Below are 8,908 nucleotides of genomic sequence, written 5' to 3'. Positions count from 1 at the left end.
ATAATTTTTTTAAATGACCATCAAACACGTTTTGACCGAAGGAGTTTAATGATTATTGTACGAATGTAAAATAGGTAAACCTTAACACTTTTACTTTACTCTTCGTCCTCGATAAACGAATAAAAAATAAAACTATCTACATATATTATTGTATTTTTTTTTTTTTTTTTGTCATATTATACATAAGCATGCACGTAAAAATATTGTAAAAATGTTTAAGTACCTACCTTATAAATTATAATTGATATTTTTGATAATCGCCAAGCAGTGGCGCATTTAGACGTTAAGCGCCCTGGGGTAACATTTTACAAGCGCCCCCCCCCCCCCTCCCCAAGAAATATACATATAATATATTTGTATTTGTGTGTCTTGGTTTAACATATCTAATACTTCATCTTTATCTATTAAACAATAAAATACAATTATTTAATTTCAAACATAAAATAAATACCTACAATTTTAATTTAATTTCTTTCTCAATATTTTTACAATTTTTTGTAGTTATGCTTTCCAGAACTGCTTACATTTGAATAATTTAAGTTCATATTTATTTGTGTAGGTAGGTTTACTATATTTAATTCATCGAGTTTCAGTTTAATATTATTATTCAAATTTATTATAATAAAAATTCAAAATATTAGTTTTGAAGTACCTATACTAGTTTTTTACAAATTAAAATCTGTTTTCTAAATTAAAATCCATCAAACACACTTTTGTCTGGTATTTTGGTTGTTTTACATGTTTTTGTCGACCTGCTTCAGCCTCCTTAACTTAAACTAGTTAATAAAATACAAAAATTGGATCATTATAAATGCCAATAGTTATAAGAGACAATAATCAGATAGTGTATGATAGGTATAATATAATATAATGGTCCAATATTAATATAAAAAGGGAATTTGGCATTTTTTCAAAACAGGTAGGTACTTTAAATAATTAAATACAAAATAAAATAGGTAGATTGCAAACAAACTTGAAAATTGAAAATTTTTCACTGAATTGTTATTTGTTTTTATACTTTAATAAAAACAACTTACTTGAATTAGTTGATGGCTTGAACATACTATCTAATTTTCTACATTTCTTGATTAATGCATCTTGTTTTAATTTTTTAATTTTTGCTTGCTTTCTATATCCTGAACCACTTAGTTTTTTTTTAGCTTCCATATTTAAAATCCACTTACTAATAATCTATTAGGTACAGAATTTAGTAATATAAAACTTTATAATACTTAATCACGTACAGTGCATAGAACCATACACGTTGGAAAGTATAACGAATTATAAACAATAAAGAGTAATAAATGGTAAATCAAATAACACTGTGCAATTACCGTAATCACCGTCAACTTGATACACAAGACGCTGTCAGAAGACAGTTTACTGTTAATAGTAGATTGACAAAAATAAAATAAGTGATCGACAACGTTCGGCAGTCGGCGATAGGGAAAATATTTATGGATATTATGTTATTTTTAACTTGTATTAACTGATAAATTGTAATTGCCGCCACGGGTGATATACCGATATATACCTATATATATAAATAAATCATAGATATTTATATCCATGATCGTCGCAATCCCGTTCAGCCGTGACCCGTATGAAAACCGTTTATAATCATAGACCTAATGAATTATGAGTAAAATGTCTATGTTTAATTTATAATATTTATTTCTATTTTGTGTAATAATTATATCAAACAAAATATAAATATTTCAATTCTATGTAGTGGTAAACTGTAAAAAAATTTCCGCCCCCTAGCACTTTGGGAATCTGGCGCCCGGGGCACTTGCCCCAGTTGCCCCCCCTTAAATGCGCCACTGTCGCCAAGGTGTTGAAATTAAGAGGACGTTATACCCGCATGTGTTGTTTCCGTCTTACAAGTGCGTAACATGGTAAATTTTACGTTCAGCAGATCACGTTTAGCTCCGTGAGTTTAAAATGTAGAGTGATATTACCTCTAATAAAAGTTAAAGGTAACATTAGTACATTACTCGAATTATCGAGGGTTTCTCAGAGACTTTTTATTATATTTTTATTTTAAAGTTATGAGTATTTTAAGTTATACAAAAAATTTACAATTTTAAAATACTCATAACTCGCTTTAAAATTAAAATAATATAATAAAAAGTCTCTGAGAAGCCCTCGATAATAATGTTACCTTTATTTTTTATAAGAGGTCAATTCGCTCTACATTTTAAACTCGCAGAGCTAAACGTGATCTGCTGAACGTAAAATTTGACATGTTACGTAAGACGGAGACAACACATGCGGGTATAACGTCCTCTTAAGTTTTGCTCTCACGGAGAAAATATATGTGATAAGAAATGTATACAACCATTTTTTGTCAGAAAACATTCAAACAATAATCACATTGTGCCATATTTTATTTTACGATAAGCCCGAAATTAATTCCTCAAAATGTATGCCTATCATTTTTTAGAAACATTGATGAAGAATATTGCCCCCTCCATTCTTAAACACGCCTCTGTTTTGGATTAGTTATTACTTATTACTAATTATATATTTATATATATACAGTTGTCAAAAAATAGAGATATTATGATGTGTATTTTATAAAATATAATATATGAGTGTAATAATATAATACAAATTATAATTTCATAAAATACAATTATGTGTGTTGTTCTTTTCAAGAGTCTATAGACGGAAATCCATTAACATTTCATGGGAAAGAGCTAATATTTTTAATATCCATGTGAGCTGGAACTTCGATCCCGACAACTAAAAAGCTGTCTGTTTTTGGGAAACTAGCGAGATATTTAGGTGGTATTTTAGCCTCTTACAAGCCACCCGCGCGTATCCCTTACCCGATTTCCTTTTTTCGCCTATACAAGAGTCAAGATTTAAATCTGGAGCTACAGTAATAATTGTTCGTTATATTGTTACTAAGTTATTTCTAATTATTTGTGACCATTATAACGAGTAGAATCTAAATCATTGGAATTGAAATTATAATATAAAATATATAGTAAACTCATGGAGTAATAATCATCTTCATAGTCCGTGGTATTAATATCATTATACATACATATAACATATATACACGGAATGACAGGATGAATATCTATCAGATTCTAAGAAGGAACAGCCTATATATGTAATAATTAGATTATGAATAATTGATTAGATATTTTAAACATATTAATTTATGCACGGTCAATTTAATTACTAATAAAACGATGATGAATACCATGAACATATTTTAATACATTTTATTATAAACTCCATAATAGTTAACAATGTTAACATATACTTTGTATACCCACCTAATCTAAAATATAATATATTATAGAGTCTATAATTTAGACTATATTAAACTTAACCGCACTCATAATTTATTATGAATTATGTTTACACAGTGTTGTGAAACAATATTTATTTAATAGTACTTATTTTATATTATTTATCAATTTGAACAAATGTGAAGATAACTATATTGTCTATTGGAGTTTATAAATTGATATTAGGTGTCTATAATCTATACCTATAAGTTATATCGTATGTTTATATTTTATTATGCTTAATAGATTATTATAATTTATAATATGCAAGACTTTTAATTGTTTTAACTTTTTTTTTTTAACACCTACATTCAATATTTTTTCATTGCTATTTTAAATCCAAGTAGAATGATTAATGCATTACTTGTACAATGATGTTTATTATTTTTATGTGGTATTGATAATAGCATTTTATAAACAATATGACATAATTTTCGTTTCATTTAATGCTATTTAATACTAATTTAATACCCCCCCCCCCCCCCCGTTAGTACACCACTGATTATGATTAAATTCTGATTTATTAAATTTAAGGCAAATTGAATGAGCGAAATTTTTTACAAATAAATATAATTAAATTTAAATATATATAATAATTATAATGAAATAGGTAATTAAACAAAATATTATTTTTAGTTTTAGTTCTTATTAAACATAAACACATAATATGGATTCATGGGTAATCAAAACAACCAAAAACACATCTGAAAATACTATTGAGAATAATAAAACGTCCAAAAGTAGTTTCAAATAATGATAAACATCAGTAAATACTTCAATAATTAATGAAACAATTAATAGTCAACCGATTTTTCAAAAACATAAAAAAATTCAAATAATTCTTCCGTCGTATCCTAATGTAGGTGGTAGATCTTTTAGAAGTCAATGGTTTAAATTATTTGATTGGCTTGAATATTGTCCAGAAAATTATTAAAAACCAAAATATTCTATTATAAATGGATATTACTATATTAGATGGAAAATTATATTTGTGTTAATTTAAGGAGATGTCAGTGCAAAATGCAAATAAATTAAAAATTGCATTAATATTGTTTTTATTTATAATTCCACCGGGCCCCTCCCCCCAAAAAAAAAAATTTGCTTTGCCCCTCCTGAAAATTTGGTCTGGCTACGGGCCTCACCTAATCATGCAATTCAAAAGTTCTCGATAAGAGAATGAAAACAATTTTTTTTGCAAAATTAATTTATTTTTTACTAGGGTAACTCTCCCAACCACGTCTCACTTAAATATATGTCTTTGAAAAATAGATAAATTTATTGTAATTTATAGTTGCCTACTGCTATTAATCGTGTATTCGAGTGTTCAATATAATATGATGTATTTCTGCACTCGGCAGAATAGACCTCAACTAATAAGGTAGTAACATTATATTAGATATGTTAAAATATTGTTATGATGTTTTATTATTCCATATTATTTTCTAATGAACTTTAAGTGTTAAAATGTAAAAACCTAAATGGTTTAAATAAACATTAAATAATTTCAATTTCAAAACAAATTACATAATTATTATTTTATCAAAATATAGTCTACAGTCTACAGTATAAACACAGTGTAGCTCATCAATTATTATAAATATACACAGACACACAGTATATACCAGATAATATATATTAATTAAAGTAAAAGTATATTAGTATGTAATAGGTAGGAGTAAATTTGTTTATTTAATAGTTAAATGTGTTGTTTAAGATTTAAATATTGCACTTTAGTCTTTAATGATGAAAATTATATTTTAATACCTATAAATAGTACAATCTTATAACTTAATTGATATCTTTAAAAGTTAATTACTATTTAATATGAGCTAATTTATTACAGTAGTGCTGATACATTAAATCCAATCTGCAATCATAACAATTAATGAATTTATTACGTATTATTATGTGTACGCGCGCGGAATACATCCATGTTATAATAATATTATAAATTATAATCTAAATTATTAATTTACTACGTCCATTGATAAAAAAATTATATATGACTATACCGATGACATCGAATATTAAAATATTGGTTGGGTAAAATAGTTCATATTCTTTGGACAATTTTCATGGTTGTAATATTTTGTGTGTAAGTCTTCTAAAGATTATACAAAATACTAACTACAGAAACATTAGAAACTAAACGCAGAAAAGAATAGTGATATCATAAAAATGTTTATTCATAAGAACCTATACCAAATAATAATGGGAAATTGCAAGTATGTTTAAACGACTGGCAAGTCTATAGTGGGTAAGAACATATACATTGTATACATTGCTACATTAGTTCCATAGAGGTGTACTGGTATGGTAAATGATGTATATCATGAAAATTCAAAGTTCTTATATAGTTATATTATGCATGGTGTCATGGTGATAAAAATAACATAAGTTCTTATCTATAGTGATAAAAATACAATTGATATCCATGTTAATTCTTACACCTGTGTTAATATTAATTAATATTAATGTTAATATTGCAATAAGAATTTGATAAATTTGAACCTGATTTTAAAATACATATCACAATGTTGATCAGTCAACGTGGTTGAGACGTTGAGTTTAAAAAATTAGAAGAAAAACAACATTTTAAAATAAAAAAATATCTGATCAAAACTAAAAATAATATTCATATCAGACTTTAACTAATAAGCCGCATCGATTTTTACTTATAGTTTTCTAATTTAATATATTTTTTTTTTTATTCCAATTTTATTTGATACCTATTTTGTTATAACCTAGCCTACCTAATATCATTGATTATAATTATAATCCTTGTAATAGGTACTTTATTATCATTATTTATGTATAAATATAAATCCTGGTATTAATAATCAATGCTATATAATATAAACAGTTACGAATGCAATTTTTTATTTGATTTTTGAATCTGATTGTAATATACCTACCTACATTTATCATTTACTTCTCATTATTTATATTTTATATAAAATTCATTGTATATTTATTAAATGATAATGATGTAAAAAATAATAATCTATAATAACTTATTTAAAAACAAACCGCATTTTAACCACATCAGCTATATTTTAATAGTTTATACGACTCCGTTTATACGACCTACGTAGTTTAGTCAAGACTGAATAATTTTTATTACGCAGTACGCAGCATTTTAATTTTATCACAGTGTAAAATTTAGTAGGAACTAGTATATCTCGAAAATTCTCACGTCATGGGTAATAAAATATGGCATCCATTTACGTCATCTATATTATGTCATTATCTGTGTCTTGTGCAGAGAATTTCATTTTTCTATTATAACAGTAATTAGTATTATTTCAACGACAATATATGGTTGTCTTTTAACATAGGTAATATTCTTTAATAGAATAATTATAAATCATAACTTGTATAATAGATTGTAAATAATAATTATTAAAATAATAAATAATAATTATATGAAATTTATAAGTAGGTAGGTATAATATCAATGTCCGTCGTGATAAAACATAGAATTGTTCACAAAAATTGTATAACATATAATTTTCTATATGCTATATAGTGCTATATACCATACAATTGTCAAACTATTTTGAATATTTATATTAGTTTAACATTCTGAACGGAGCAATGAATGTATTGATTTTACAATGATGTGAGCTTTTTTTTTCTTTCATTTATGTCTATGTATCTACAAGATAAGTAGTCAAAATAATGCTTTGATTTTCAACTTCAAGATATTTGCGTCTTTTACGGTGGGAAAAGTGAATCTATTGGGAAGTTTGGTACATTCGGAAAGTCAAAACTGAATTTTGAATTTTGACAACATTCGTAAGAATCACTGAATTTTACATAGTATTTTTTGTATTTTAAGTTAGAAATTTATGAAAAATTTTATACAAAATTCCCCATAATTTTTTCTTTATTCAACAAAAAGAATGTTTACTGGATAGTTTACGAGCGTTTGAACATTGAAAACTCACCAGCAATTTTAAAAATTCTTAAACAACGATTTTGTTAAGCGTTGTACCTAGGTACTTTTCATTTTCATAAAAGGTTAATTTTATCATTTTCTTTATAAGATACAATTTTCATAAAATTTTGACTAGCTTTGAGTTATTTATAAACATTAGAAATTAGAAATTTTTATTCTAGGAATAAGTGTCAATGATATTTTATTCATTGGGTCAAAAAAAAATTGAAAATGTATAACAATAGGTTGAAGTTGAAGGTTCCATACAAGACGTGTTATTAGTAAAAAAAAAAATTTTAACTTTAAAGATTCGTATAGGCATGGTTTTTTTTATAGTTATTTTAAATTCAAATTTGGTCGAGATTGACGAGATTACAAATTAAAACCAATAAAAACAATTTTAGTTTAATGCAAGAACTTAACATAACAACATTTAGTAATTTGTGCACTAATTACTGAAGTACATTTTATTATTTTTATTGTAAACATATTACTTAGGTACTTTATTATTAAAGGCGTTTATAAATTTATAATACGTATTTTGGTTTTATAAAAATCCTATCTCTACTCGGTAAACCACTTTTACCACAGTGAATAATAACTAATAACTATATAGGGCTCAGAAGTTGTTGAATTTACTGATTTTTTGTAGGGTATTGGATTTATTGCTAAAGTAAACTTGAAGTTAGTTCCAGAACTATGGTTATCTGACACTTTAAACATTTAATAATCTATTGATAAATTGAAAAATTTGAAAGAAAATGTATTAATTAAATTATTTTAAGTTTTCACTAGGTACCTATTAGGTATTATTATATCATAACTTTAAAACTACATATGTACCTATAATATACGAATTATAATATATATATTATATGTACACTATAAATATCTGCTATTAAAAGACGATAAATTACATATTTGCACCAGGTATATACCTACTATAAGTACTACCATTTATTTAGTTTATTTTATATATTTTATCCCTGTAAATTGTGTTTAAAAATTAAAAATAAATATTTACTTATATTTATATATTTTTAACAGTATTGTACTTTTGAGTACAAAAGGAACATCAAATCCAGCAATTTATATACGTGTTAACTACGAGTATAATTTATTAAAATATTTGATTTGTGAAAATATCGCGTTAAAGAAAAAAAATAAGTGCATATTTTTAAAACCTATTTATACATTTTTAAGCGCATAAGTGCATATACATATTATAGAACTTTTCGTTTGGAGCCCTACTAAGAACTAAAAACTATTAGGTGTATTTCTAGTGTTAATGTGAAATACTGCTAGACAGTGACCTAGTGTCAACTATACTCTATATAATAGTAACCTGTATGTGCATTATGTAATACGTATATGTATTGATTTCGTTTGTACATTTTATGGAAAGGCCATAAAGCCATATCAGGGAAATAATAATATAATACATATTATTATATAATATCTTAAATCACGATATTGAAGATAACTTCGAATTTAAATCAACTCAAAACTAATTTTTAGAATTTTTGTGGGGAAATAGCAGGATTTTATAAGTGACTTTCCAGAACAATAATTTTTGGCAAATTATGCATTAATACTGTATAAACTGTAGAGTACAAAGTGTAAACCTATACCTAAATACAATTTATAAATAATGATTTAT

Source organism: Diuraphis noxia, unplaced genomic scaffold (assembly GCF_037042655.1).
Source record: "Diuraphis noxia isolate RWA-SAM2 unplaced genomic scaffold, SU_Dnox_SAM2 contig0001, whole genome shotgun sequence".
Taxonomy (NCBI): domain Eukaryota; kingdom Metazoa; phylum Arthropoda; class Insecta; order Hemiptera; family Aphididae; genus Diuraphis; species Diuraphis noxia.
This window is presented reverse-complemented; position numbering follows the sequence as displayed.